The following is a 15,236-nucleotide window of genomic DNA, read 5'->3' on the forward strand; positions in this document are numbered from 1 at the left end:
CAAGAAGATGTGGTTTCTATATACAATGGAGTACTACATGGCCATGAGAAAGAATGAAATCTGGCCATTTGTAGGAAACTTGATGGACCTTGAGGGTGTCATGCTAAGTGAAATAAGTCAGGCAGAGAAGGACTGATAACATATGTTTGCACTCATAGGTCTAACAGGAGAAACCTAAGGGACCTAAGGGAGAGAAAGGGGGAAAGAGCTGGGGAGAGTGAGGGACACAAATCATGAGAGACTATTGAATACTGAAAACGAACCGTGGACTGAAGGGGGAGGGGAAGGGAGGGAAGGGGGTGATGGTCATGGAGGGGTGCACTTGTGGAGAGAAGCACTGGGTGTTATATGGAAACCAATTTGATAATAAACTATTAAATTTAAAAAAAATAAAAAAATAAAAATAAAATTAAAAAAAAAAGAGCTTCCCAAAAGCCCTTTCCCCAGAGAACTGTCAATATTTGGCCTGTTGGACAGTTCCCTGGAAAAGCTCCACTCTCAGGCTTTATCTTTCTTTGATTTGACTTAGAAAACACAATGTGTGAATCGCCCTATCCCTGGGGCATCTATCAAAAACAACCAGTAGCAACTGTTTAACACTGCAGCTGCCTCAGGCAGCAATACCAGGTGGGGTAACAAGAGGCTGATCAAAAATTTAAAAGGAAAAACTGGGGAATGAGATACTCATGGGGTCCTTTAAAAAGCTCTGAAATTTTCCAGGGAATCCTGAAGGTCAGGCAAATATACAGGACTATAAGTATGACAAGAAAGATCAGAAATAGTCCTAAGTTCACCTATGGCAGACACTGAGGCTGTGTACAAGCAGGAAGTGCTAGCTAAGACACAGTTTTAAAGTATCTGCCCAAGGTTAAAGGCATGCCTCAACACACACACACACACAACCTTTGACAAACAGTGGAAGTTGACAAACAGTAGAAGACCTCTGGGTTTAAGCACTTAAAGATATCTCTGTCCCAAATAATTAGCTGACCACTAAAGAGACTGAGCAATTTCAGTGGCCACAAACAACAAAGAATACAGACTTACAGAAAGAGATCAGGAGAATCACCAAATAGCAACAATAACAACAACTTCTTGGTGGGGGGGGGGGTTGTGGATCTTATTATATTATTTAAATATAATTGCAACACTTTATATGTTCAGTTTCAACAAAGAAATTATGACACACATAAAGAAACACAAAATTATGACTTAAAAAAAAAGCAGTGAATAAAACTTTCCCTGAAAAAGCCCAGATTTTGGACTTCTTAGACAAAGATTATAAATCATTTATTGTAAATATGTTCATAAAACTAAGGCAACAGCATGGATGAATAGTGAAGACATTATGCAAAGCAAAGAGACCAATTATGAAAAGACAAATACTAATGGATTCTACTTAATAATGGTACATAGATTAGACAAAGTTACAGAAACAGAAAGGAGAATGGTAGTCGCCAGTGGCTGAGGGATAAATGCAGAACAGCTATTTAGTAAACACAGAGTTTCAGTTTCTCAAGATGATAAAATTCTGGATATTGGTTGCACAATAATGTGAATATACCTAACACTACTGAACTGTACACTTAAAAATGGAGAAGATGGCAAATTTTACCAAAACTAAAAAGCAAAAGCTAAAGGAAATCATGCTGAAAGAATTATAGGAAACTATGAGAATGATGTCCTTATAAAGAGAAAATAGCAATGAAAAGACAAGAGCTATATTTAAAAAAAAAGGAGCAAATAGAAATCTAGGCGTTGAAAAATATAGTAATAAAAAATTCACTATAGGGGTTAAATGTAAATAGCAATTTCACCTGCAGAAATTAGAGTAATGAAGATAGGTCAACTGAGTTTATCCAGTCTGAGGAACAGAAGGAAAAAGGAATGCAAAGAAGTGAACAGTGCCTCAGAGACGTACTGGATGCTATAAAGACTACCAACATACTCATAATGGGAGTCTGAGACAGAGAGAAGAAAGAGAAAGGGACATAAAGAATATCTGAAAAAATAAAAGCCACCAACTTACCAAATTTGATGAAAACTGTTAATCTACACATCTAGACAAGCTTATAGTGTGTGTATAGTGTGTATATACATATATAGATACACACACACACATGCACAAAACAAACACTAAGTAGACTCAGATTAATACCTACATCCATCACAAACTGTCGAAAGCCAAAGCCAAAGATTAATCCTTTATACCAATAAAAGAAATTACTGCTTTCATTAAGAACAAGGGATCCTCCACAAGATTAACATCTGACTTTGCATTAGAAACCATGAAGGGTAAAAAGCAATAAAGGAAATAGTGAAAATGCTAAAAGAAAAAAAAATCTGTCAACCAAGAATTCTATATCCAACAAAACTATCCTTCAAAAACGAAGAAGGGATGTTTGAGTGGCTCAGTCACTCAAGTTCCTGAATCTTGGTTTCAGCTCAGGTCGTGATCTCACAGTTTGTGAGATCGAGCCCCGTGTCAGGCGCTGTGCTATCAGCATGGCATTCTCTCTCTCCCCTTCTGCTCACTCTCACTCTGTCTCTCTCTCAGAATAAATAAGTTTAAAAAAACATGGAGAAATTAAGGCATTCCTAGGTTCAAAAAAACAACAGAGAATTTATAGTCAGCAGACCACACTATAAGAAATACTAAAGGCTAAAGTGAAAGGACACTAAGATGTAACTACTCAGAGAAACAAATAATACCAGTGAAAACTCTGACCTCTTATTTGATTCAAAGGACTTTAAATCAATAATTATAGCTGTTTCTCATTATCTGTGGTTTCTGCATTTGCCAATTCACCAAATACCTAGAATTTACTTATAACTCCAAAATTAATTCTTTGTGGTGCTTCTGTAGTCATTTGCAGACACAGGAAAACTCATAGCTCAAGGCATATGTTCCCAACTGAGGTCAAACAAAATGATGTCCTGCCGTCTTGTTTCAGTTCTCATACTCTAAATAAGTATTCTTCTTGCAGTCTAGTTAGTGCCATGTTTTCTGCACTACTGTGCTTTCTGTCAGTGATTTTGCTGTTTAGACTTCTCAAAGGCAGTACTGAAGTACTGTTTAGTGTTTTTAAGTGCAAGACTATGACAAGCCTAATGGACAAAATACATGTGTTAGATTAGCTTCATTTAGGTATGAGTTACAGGGTTAATGGTCATGAATTCAATGTTAACTAATAAATAATACACATTAAATAAGGCAACTTTAAATAGAAACACAGATAAAACATGGTTATGTATTGATCAACTGACAAACTGACTCTCAAAGAAGCCTCTATCTCCTAGGAGCAATAATTCAGTATTCACTAATTCAGTGTTTGCTACAATTTTACATGACATAACTATGGCAATAATGAGAATCAACTGTAGTGATAGGCTTACAGTATATACAGACATATTTTATATGACAATAGCGTCACAAACGAGGGCAGAGGGAAGGGGGACTAACTGAAGCTAAGTTTTTATATGTGATTTATATTTCAACTTAGAGAGTGTTTTTATTTATTTATTTTTTTATTTTTTAATGTTTTTATTTATTTTTGATACAGAGAGAGACAGAGCATGAGAGGGGGAGGGGCAGAGAGAGAAGGAGACACAGAACCAGAAGCAGGCTCCAGGCTCTGAGCATTCAGCACAGAGCCTGACGCGGGGCTCGAACCCATGAACGTGAGATCTGACCTGAGCCGAAGCCGGAGGCTTAACTGACTGAGCCACCCAGGCGCCCCCAGAGAGTGTTTTTGAATGAACATTTAAATCAGTGAACTTTAAAAACATTTTAAGTTTATTTTTGAGACAGAGAGAGAGAGAGAGAGAGAGAGAGAGAGACAGAGGGAGAGAGAAAGTGCGGGTGAGTGGGGAAGGTGCAAGAAAGAGAAAGAGAGACACAGAATCTGAAGCGGGCTCCAGGCTCTGAGCTGTTAGCACTGAGCCCATCAAGGGGCTTGAACTCACAAATCGCGAGATCATGACCTGAGCTGAAATCAGACGCTTGCTTAACCAAATGAGCCACCCAGGTGCCCCATAAATCAGTGAACTTTGGGTAGACTGCCCTCCACCTTGTGGATAGGCTTCATCCAACCAGTTGAAGGTCTAAAGGGAACAAAAAGACTGGCCTCCTTGAGCAAGAGAAAATTCTCCAGCACACTGCATTTGAATTTCATCTGCTTATCAGTTCTCCTAGGTTTTGGGCCTGCCAGTCCATACTGAAGATTTTGGAATTCCCAGACTCCAGAACTGCATAGTTATAATAAATCTATATATCTATACAGGATATATTGATATATATGTGTGTATATATACAGATAGAGATAATCTATATCTAAGTCTTATCTCTATATATCGAACAGCAGGTAAAACTAGTAAAAGATCAACAAAAGCATAGAAGACTTGAACAATACTATAATCAGTTAGACATACTAAACATCTAGACAACAACAGCAGCAGTATACACATTCTTCTTAAGTGCACAAGGAACATACTCCAGGACAGACCATAAGCAAGGCTATTTTTTTTTTTTTTTGCAAGGAATGATGTCATACAAAGTACAATCTCTAACCATAACGTGATGAAATCAGAAATGAGTAAGAAAAAAAATGTGAAAATTCACAAAATATGAAAACCATAAATAACCAAAGGATCAAAAAGAAATTGCAAGAGCTGGGAATTATTTTGGAATGAATAAAAACAAAACTTGAGATGCAGCTAAAGTGGTGCTTATAAGAATATTCATAGCTATAAAAGCTATGTTTAAAAATTCAAATCAATAACCTAACATTCCACTTTAAGAAAGCATAAAAAGAATAGCAAACTGAATCCAAAGCAAGCAGAAGGAAGAGTCAAATAAAATTAGAGTAAATAAGCAAAACAGTAAAAACAAAAACAACCAAGAAAATCAAAAATCAAAACTTGGTTCTTTGAATAGTTCAACACAATTGACAAACATTTAGCCATACTGACTATGGAACATATTGACTAGAGAGAGAACATTCAAATTACTAAAATCAGGAATGACTCAGGTCACATTGCTATCAACCTTACAGAAATGAAAAAATATGAGTATACTATGAACAACTGTATGCCAACAAATTTGATAACCTAAATGAAATGGAAAAATTCCTAGAAAAGTACAAAACTATTAAAAGCAATTTGTATCAAGAAATAATAGAAAATCTGAAGAGATCTTGACATTTCTATTAAACATTATACTGGAGATTCTAGCTAGGGCAATTAGGGGGAAAAAATGTATCTCCAGGCATTCAAACAGCAAAGAAGTAAAAGTATCTCTATTTGCATATTACATGATCTGTAATGGAAAAGCCTAAAAAAATCCACTGAAAAAACTATTAGAACTAATAAAGAAGTTCTGAAAGGCTACAGGATAAAAGACCAATATACAAATGTCAACTATATTTCTTTACATAAGAAATTTGAAAAAGAAATGAAAAAAGATCAATTTCCAATAGAAGGTATAAAACACTTAAGTTTAATAAGAACTGTAAGACATATATTCAAAACCCACAGAACATTGTTAAAATAAATTAAAGAAGGCCTAAATAAATAGAAAGACTCCTATGTTCATGGATTAGAAGAATTACTACAATTAATATGGCAAAATTCCCTAAAGGGATCTACAGATCCAATGCAATCTCTATTAAAATTCTAGTTGCCTTTTTTGTAGAAAATGATAAGCTGATTCGAAAACTCATACGAAAATACAAAGGACCCAGTATGGCCAAGCAATCTTGAAAAAGAAGAACAAATCTGGAAGATTCACACTTTATGATTTCAACAGCTTCTACAAAATTAAAGTAATTAAGATTATGTGTTACCGGAATAAGGACAGAAATATAGATCAATGGAATAGAGTTGGGAGACCAGAAATAAACATCTGCATTTACAATCAACTGATTTTCAATAAGGGTGACAATACCATTCCATGTAAAAAGAAAAATGCTTAGGACAACTGGATATCCACATGCAAAAGAAGGAAGCTGGATCTCTATGTTTCACACCATATACAAATATTAGGTCAAAATCTACTGCAGACCTAAATGCAAGAACTAAAACATGAAACTCTCAGAAGAAAATGTTAAGAATAAATTCTCCTACAAAAAAATTCTTATGACCCTGGATTAGGCAACAGCTTCTTAGATATAACAGCAAAACTACAAACAAAAGAAAAATATAATTTACACATTATCAAAACTAAAAATCTTTGTGCTTCAATAAACACCATCAAGAAAGTAAAAAGAAAGCCCCTAAGACTGGTGAAAATATTTGCAAATCCTGTACCTGAAAAGGAATCTGTGTCTAGAATATGTAAAGAACTTTACAGAAAAAGACAAATAACCCAGTTAAAAATGGCCAAAGGATTTGAATAGATATTTCTATAAAGAAGATATACAACTGGCCAATAAGCACATGAAAAGATGCTCAGCTTTATTAGAAAAAAATCCCAGTAAACTATGGCTTCACACCTACTAAAACACATGATGGTTAAAATAAAAATGATGGATAATAAAAGTGTAGTTGTGGATGCAGAGAAATTAGAACTGTCATCTACAGTGAAATACTGAAATGATATGGTCACTTCGGAAAACAGTTTTTAAGTTTCTCAAATTGTTAAGTGCATAATTTTCATATGATCTGGCAACTCCATCCTAGATATAGACCCAAGAGAACTGAAAACCTACTGTACACACAAACTTGTACATAAACGATTACAACAGCATTATACATAACAACCAAAGGTGGGCACAGCCCAAATGTCCATCGACTGCTGAATATGTAACATGTACCACACTAATGCAAGATGTTAAAAAAGGGAAAACTGGGGGAAGGAGGGTAAGAGGTTATATGGGACTCTTGGTACTTTCCACTCAATTGTGCTATAAATCTAAAACTGCTATCAAAAAAAAAAAAAGGAAAGAAGTAGAGAGGGCTATTAAAGAAAAGAAACAATAAAAAAGTTGAAAATGGTTTCTGATAAAGATAATGTAAAAAAAAGAAATCACTTAAAGTAACCAGGTAGTGAGATAAGGATGTGGTGGATTACTGGGTATTATTTCATTTTGATTTAATGAAAGGGGAGAACAATATATCCAATTTCATGTATGATACTGATGATTATAGAAATTGAGATGTGTGATTTTTTTAACTTAAAAGTATCACACATAGTATAAAAAACAGAATAAAAGCCTTTTGAACAAAGTGTCCATATAGTTAATGACTTAATTCAAAGGAAGTAATTAAGACTCCTTAAAAATGGTACAGAAAACAACTAAACAAAAGGCTCCAAACCTGAGTTAGATAATAATTCAACAAAGCCTACTGAATATCAGAGACTTCCATATGGTATATAAAGGTAATCTAAAATTTGATTATGTGATATACCAATAAAACAACATTTAAAGTTAAGAGATAGAAAAAGTTATCCCTGATATATAGTAACAACAAAGGAAGGAGGAAGTGTACAAGTATTATTAACCCAAGTAGAAAGTGAGGTTGGAAACCATGAATGGAACAAATGCCTGTGCAGCAGAAAACATCCATAATAATGATTCAAACAAATGAATACTCTTAAAATGTAATTTTAAAAATCCATTAGAAATTACAAAATGAAACTGACAAAAACCATAGTAAGTTTAACATATATCTTAATGTTCAGAAAAAAGATCTAAATCCTGGGAATAGCAATCTTGTAACACATACCCACATATAATTGTTATCACATTGCTGCTCTTTAGGTGTATGCATATACATATGTGCAAACACATATACACACTTATATGTGTGGACTCCTTCATCATGGATATACATATATATACTTCAACAGTCAGTATGTTACAAATAAACTGTCTTTCCTAAAACCTGCAGAATATTTATGAAAATGGATCTTAATAAACTAATATATTAAACATCATAATTACAACAAAAACATAAATATTTAGAAATGTAAAGCAATTACCTTTCACACTCTTGAGTCAATGTGAAAGTCAAAATTTTTACTACTGGCTGTTTATAACAATAGGTTTTACAATACAGATAGCCTAACTCCCTCTAGCAGAAATAATAAGGGACCTTTCTTGGAAAATACCAACTGATGGAAGAAATAAGATCTATAGGTCCTAAAATTTGAGGAACCCATTCCCAAATTCTCACTGTGTGGTAAAGCCCACAAGGTGTTACCTTGCATGTGCCCACAAAACTTTTAATAATCTTGATGTTATACATTATATAAAAGGACAACCAAGAAACATCAAAGATTGGAGGAAAGCCCTAACATAAAATACCGGGACCAAACAAACAAAAAAAGGCAGAAAGAGAAATGGACTAGAATAAATGAATATAGGGTATGATGTCAAAACACAAAATGTAAATTGTATCTTTTCTTCATACTAGGAATAATCAGAAATTCAAATAAAAAACAAGCAAGAATTATGAAATAATTTTGGATAAATATGACAAAGTACAAGATGCATATGCTGAAAAGGCTAAAGCACTGCTGAAAAGTAAGGGAGACCTAAAAAAATAAAGAGATATTCAATGTTCATGGATAAGAAGGAATGGTATTTTTAAAATGACAATTCTCCCCAAATAAAGTACAGATTGAAACGAAATGTCAATTAAAATCCTAGTAGAATATGAGCAGTCTATTTTGTAGCAGAGATTCTAAAATTTCCATATAGGAAACGCAAAGCATCTAGAATAGCCAATTTTTTTCTGGAAAAGAAAAGCAAAGTTGGAGAACTAAAACTATATAATTTCAAGACCTGTTATAAAGTAACAGTAATCAAGTTGGTATGGATGGTACTGGCATAAACATACATTGATGGAATAGCACAGAGAACTCAGAAATATAAAACACAGTCACACAATCTATCAACTAATATTTGATAAAGGTATCTACTAGGGCAATTCAAATGGGAAAAAAATACTTCAACAAATAGTATTGGAACAAATAAGTAACATATGTGAAATGGGGGAAAAATCCTAAGAAATGGAAATTTGACCTTTATACCACAAACTGTATACAAAAACTCACTAAGCATGGACCACAGACCCTAATGTTAGAGCTAAAAATATAAAACTTCTAGAAGGAAACAAAGGAGAAAATCTGTGTGACCTTGGTTTAGGAAAGATTTCTTAATTACAATGCAAAAGAAAATGCACACACACACACACACACACACACACACACACATCAATAAACTGGACTTTGAAAAACAAACAAAAAAAATTTTTTTGGCTCTCTTCCAAAGACACTGTTACTAAAATATCTGGAGAGGGGCACCTGGGTGGCTCAGTCAGTTAAGCATCTGACTTTGACTCAGGTCATGATCTTGTGGTTGGTGAGTTCAAGCCCTGCATCAGGCTCTGTGCTGACAGCTCAAGAGCCTGGAGCCTGCTGTGGATTCTATGTCTCTTTTTCTCTCTGCCTCTCTGCCCCTCTCTCCCTCCCTCTCTCTCTCTCTCTCTCACTCAAAAACAAATAAACATTAATAAAATAAAATATTTGGAGAAAATATCTGAAAAATATGTAACTGACAAAGAAAATCTGTCTAGAATATATAAGGAATTCTTACAACTCAATAATAAAAATCAACTGAAAAGAAAAAAAGAGAGACATTTTACCAAAAGAAAAACAAGATACAGGCAAATATCATGTAAAAAGCTGTTCAACATATCACTAATATTAAGGAAATGCAAATTAAAACCACAATGAGATAATACAATATACCTACCAGAATGATTAAAATTTAAAAACTTACCACATGTAAAAGACTGACAAAAACGTGGAACTGGAACTTTTATACACTAGAAGGGTAAATGTAAAATGGTACAACCACCATTTTGGAAAACAATTTGGCAGTTTCTTAAAAAGTTATGCAGACACCTACCATTTGACCAAGCCATCCACTCCTACGTATTTATCAAAGGAAAATAGACATACACAGCCATACAAAGACTTGTATGTGAGTATTCACAATAGATTTGTAATAGCCAAAAACTTGAAAATCCAAATGCTGATCAAAATGTTAATGGATATACTAACTGTTTTTCTCTTGTTGTTTTCAAAGTTTTCTATTTTGTCTTTCAGGATTTTTATTATGGTATCCATCTATGAATTTCTTTGTGCTTACCTTATATGGAAATTTACTAAGCTTCATAAGTGTGTAGATTTATGTTTTTCATCAAATTTGGGAAGTTTTCATCCATTATCCCCTCAAAACCTTTTTCTGCTCCTATCTCCCCTGTCCTGTTCAATCAGGTATATATTGTGTACTTAACAGTATCCCATATTGACCTGTTCATTTTAGTCATTTTGTTTTCCTGTTCTTCAGACTGCAAAATTTCTATCAATTGATCTTCAAAATTAAAGATCTACCAGTTCTAACCTACTGCTGATGCCCTCTAGTGAATTTTTTGTTTTAGAAGTAGAACTTTGTCTAATACCTTGATTATAATTATGGCTTCATGATTTATACACATATCAAAATTAAACTATACATTTTAAATATACCCACTTTACTATATGTAATTATACCTCACTGACACTGTAGAAAATTAAGTAAATACAACAGATTTAAATAATAATTTTTAAATAGGGTCAGCTGCTTTGGTTTAATTGGGGCAAACAGCTTATATCTCACTATGAATGCCTATTTCTACTTTTGACTTAAAATTGCCCAAAGCTGATCAAATATTTTTAGAACAAATTTTATTTATTTCTTTTTGTAAAAGAGGCTCATTAATATAAAAGAGGTTTCTCTAAATTTGTAAATATTGCCTACTCTTCATATAAAAAATAAGAATATATAATTGATTAAATACCGGTAAAATGTTTTCCCAAATGAACAAGATATTTTGAAATGTGCTTGCTCCTGAAAACCTGATATATAAAGAGTAAACCCAACTCATCTCTATTTCTTAATTTATTAGCCAAATTACTGGTTCTCAACTTAACAATTTACTGTCTATACTTCTCTTAGGCAGATTTTTCCTTTTCTTAGTTTACTATTGAATCCTGTAGTGGGTCCTTGCCAAGACACACAGCCCGGATTTGGGCCACAGGGTTGGCTAATGATCCCCTCATAGAGCATCCCTGAGGATGGTCAAGAGAGGAAAACAAAGTCTTTGTGATTATCAAGTCACAAATTCATTAACAATAATTCCCTCAACCCATTCCAAAATTAATTTTCAGGTAAAGTCAGCTACACAATCTAGTCACCACCAAACTCTAATAACAGGAGTGTTAAATAGGGTAGAAATGAGAAACAGTAATTTTGGTTGTGAATATAGCTAAGGGCTAGAGGGCTGTGGATAGTCAGGTGGCAGCTTGTCTATGTGTTACGTGCAGGGGGAAAGTGGGAGAGTAACAAGAAAAAGAAGACCAAAAAAATGAAAGCTGGGTATAAAAAGAAAAATACTTACAAAGACATCAAGATATTTTTGTGTTAACTTGCAATTATGTCTTGGGCACTGGTTAACAGGGTTTGCTAGCACTGAAAAGTTATTTCCCTAATGTAGCTTAATTTGATCATTAAATGGCAGTCTCAACCAGAGATAGTAAGAAATGAAAGTGGAAAAATGTGTCTTCACCCATACCTTTCTCATAATATCAGTATTAAAGACATTTTTTACTCTTCTAGGTCTTAGAATTTATACTGTAAATATGGGTAACATCCAGAACCTCAAAATTTTCATTACTAAAAGGATGGAGCTGGATTAGATGGTTCCTAAGTCCCTTTCCATTGAAATTCTTTGACAATCGTTGTAGAGCTTAGATTAGAAGACCCTAGGTCTGCTTATCCAAGTAGTAAATATACAAAACTCAATCTAATTACTAAATGGATCTAATTCTAATTAAGAACTTCAGTTTAAAAAAAAGTTCACTATGTCTAGATTAGGAACTTTTCCACTTTGGAGATACAAATATATATATATCATATATCCATATATAATATATATAATTATATATTCAGAACTATAAATATTGTTTATATAGAAAATTGGTAAAGTATCCATGCATTTTGTTAGTCCATTCACATTAAAGTGTATTTCAGAAATGCACTTGGAACGCCTGAGTGGCTTAGTTGGTTGGGCATCCAACTTCGGCTCAAGTCATGATCTCATAGTTCGTGGGTTTGAGCCCCACGGTGGGCTCTGTGCTGACAGCTAGAAATTCGGTTTCTACCAAGGACTGTGGCAGGTGGGAGGGAGAAGGACATCGGGTACCAAGATACTCATTTCTTTTGTATATGTATCTTGCGTCACTCTATAGAATCCCAGTCTCAGGGCACCTGGGTGGCTCAGTAGATTAAAAGCCTGACTCTTGATATCAGCTCAAATCATGATCTCATGGTCATGTGATATCAAGCCCCCTGTTGGGCTCCACGATGAGCGTGGAGCTTGCTTGGGATTTTCTTTCTCTCCCTCTCTCTCTACCACTCAATTCTCTCAAAATGAATAAACAACAACAAACAGAACCCCAGTCTGTAAGGAACTGATGTTCCTAAACTAAACTACTAATTAACTATTACAGTATAACTATGTGATCCAAGGTATCATTTACTTTGAGGTATTATTTGAGGCTTTAATACTTTTGTTTGGAATATTAATAAATCAACTGCCAAAAAAGTGAATACCAACCTCTATCTCAGACAAAGAAATATCATTATGCCGGCTGCTTATTATCAAAGGTCATCTCAATCCAACAAATGTTACTAACTCATTAAAAAGCACTAGGTGAAGACCTAAAATATACTGTGTAATAAACAGGGGGATTAATCATCTCCTACTACTTATGAAGCTGTCTTTGGTGGATTTGTTTTAGGACTTTCACAAATAGTATGTTGAGAAACCCACGTATCAGGGAATCACTCTCAAATTCTTTTCAACAGGGTAACTGTGACTGTCTAATGAGAGAGTCCGTCAGATTATCTGATAAATGCGCCAATATAAATTAAACTGAAAGTCTAAAGCAATCATCTAAGAAACCACAGAACTTTCACTAATGTTCACTATTTTATTGTTTGTAGTTCTGAAGAGTAAACCAGTCACTGAGTCAGAACTGTTTTACAATAAAAACAGGCAAACCAAACCAAGTGAAACTCTTTATCTCCAAGTTCTGTGGCTTTCAAGTACGGCAACTGTACTTTTTATTGTCCAAACAGGACCGACTTCTGAGGCTAAAAGAGAGTGCAATTGATAATTAGGCAGAAAATGGGACTGTCCCAGGCAAACCAAAATGTATGGTCTCCCTGCTTACAAGACACATGTCCCAAGGTCATCCTGTTCTAAGATTACAAAAACAAAAACAAGAAACAGGAAGCCAGAGGGAACTCAAAGCGAGGAAATAAGTAAGAAAAAACCTCCACAAACTTTCACAAAGCAAGTTTTCCCTCAATTTTACAAATCAGTTTGAATATTAATATTTTACCTAAACCAGGGTAAGGGCTGGGGAATCAAAGGTAGTAAACTAAGGAGGACTGGTTAAATTACATTTCTGAAGCAGTCAGGTCCCAGATCCCTTCTCGCATCCCAGGAAAACCTGGAAGTTTATTATCTTAACATAAAACAACCGTTCCCTATCCAGGTGACCCTGGGCACAGCTGAGTGGAGTATGTACTCTACTGAAAACAACAGTTCAGGTGAATGCATACATCCAGGATGCTGAATGCAGTGACAGTCCCCACTCACACCTTTCTCCCCACTGCTTATTTCCCAGGAAGCTGGCAGCTGAGCCTTAATTCTAAAGGCAAGAGACTTAAGGAGCCCTCTCTGGAGAAATCAGCATTTGTGTTCCTCACTATTAAATATGAATAAACAAAAATTACCAGACATCTAACAGAAGACTGTAATATAAGAGACAGAAAAAACCAAAACAAAACATATAACAAATAGATAAAAAGCAGCTTAAAGAAAAGGAAAATGGAAAATAAATTTAGTAGTATATTTTTCACAAAGAGGACATATTACATCCATGTAATAAGAGCAATGTGCTATAAAAAGAACAAGCAGAGAAGTTAAAAAGATCTTTGAAATAATAAACTCATAGAAGGATTACTAGATAAAGCTAAGGAAGTCTTCATAAAAAGTACAGCAAAAAACAAACAAGATGAGTAATAGAAGATCTCATATCCAACTAATAGGAGTTCCCCCCAAAAATGAAGAAAAAAAAATCTTCAAGAAAATTTTACAGAAATAAAGGACAGGATTTTCCAACTCAAAGAATCTTCAAAGCATCAGCAAAAATGGAGAAAAAGAGAATGATGCCAAAGTCGATTACTGTAATTCAGAAAAATGGGATAAAGAGTAGATCTTAAAAGTTTTCAGAGTAAAACAAGTCACAAAGACAGGACCAGAAGGCTTTGGTCTTACCAACAAAACACAGGACATTAGAAAACAATGGAGAAACATCTTCAAAATATTGCAGGAAAATTATGTCTAACTAGAATGCAAACTACCAATTAAGCATGAGGGAACCATAAAGATATTTTCAGATACACAAAGTTTAAAAACATTTCCCACCCATGCAGACTTTCTCAGGAAGTTTCTGGGAGATTAACACCAAGAAAGTGAGAGAATAAAACAAGAAAGCGGAAGGCATGGACTACAGGAAACAGGAAATCCAATATGGCAGGAAGTGAAGAGAGATCTGAGCAAGACAGCTAGGTACCAGATGTGGACAACAACTAGCTCACACTGGAGGCGTCAAGAAGATAAAACAGATATAACACTTGGAAAGTGTCTCCAAGTCTTGAAAGGAGATTTACATAACTGCTGGAAGTAAACAGAAGAAACAAGACCATTATTAACCTACAAAGATTTTTTTAATGTACAGCAAAACAAAAAGGAGGGCAGGAGAAGAAAAGTGATCAGTTTACCATTTATTAGCTGTGAAAAGCACTTACAAACCTGTAATAATGTATTTGACAGTGACATCACAAAATCAGGATATAATTTAGATTGGGAGACTGGGAGTATAAAAATGATATAGAAGGGGAGGAGGGAAGAAAGCAAGAAAACTCATCTCCTACAGAGGGTAATCGACAGATGATATCAGAAGCTGTATATGGTCTAATCATCTAAAAGTTAAAGAGGTCAAAGTGTAGAGGTGGGAATGGGGGATCCCAGGGAGAAGACAACTTGCTGTGTTTTGTAATAATCTCATAGAATTACTGGTCTCTAAACAAAAAGCATGTATAAAATTTGGACTA

General features: G+C 34.5%; 1 protein-coding gene across 3 annotated transcripts in view; it reads right to left on the bottom strand.

Moving 5' to 3' along the window:
- The window catches only part of LONP2 (lon peptidase 2, peroxisomal), a 102,243-nt gene that overhangs the window by 53,636 nt on the left and 33,371 nt on the right, over positions 1 to 15,236 (bottom strand). The window lies entirely within an intron of this gene.

Source organism: Suricata suricatta, chromosome 16, assembly GCF_006229205.1.
Source record: "Suricata suricatta isolate VVHF042 chromosome 16, meerkat_22Aug2017_6uvM2_HiC, whole genome shotgun sequence".
In the NCBI taxonomy this organism is placed as follows: Eukaryota; Metazoa; Chordata; class Mammalia; order Carnivora; family Herpestidae; genus Suricata; species Suricata suricatta.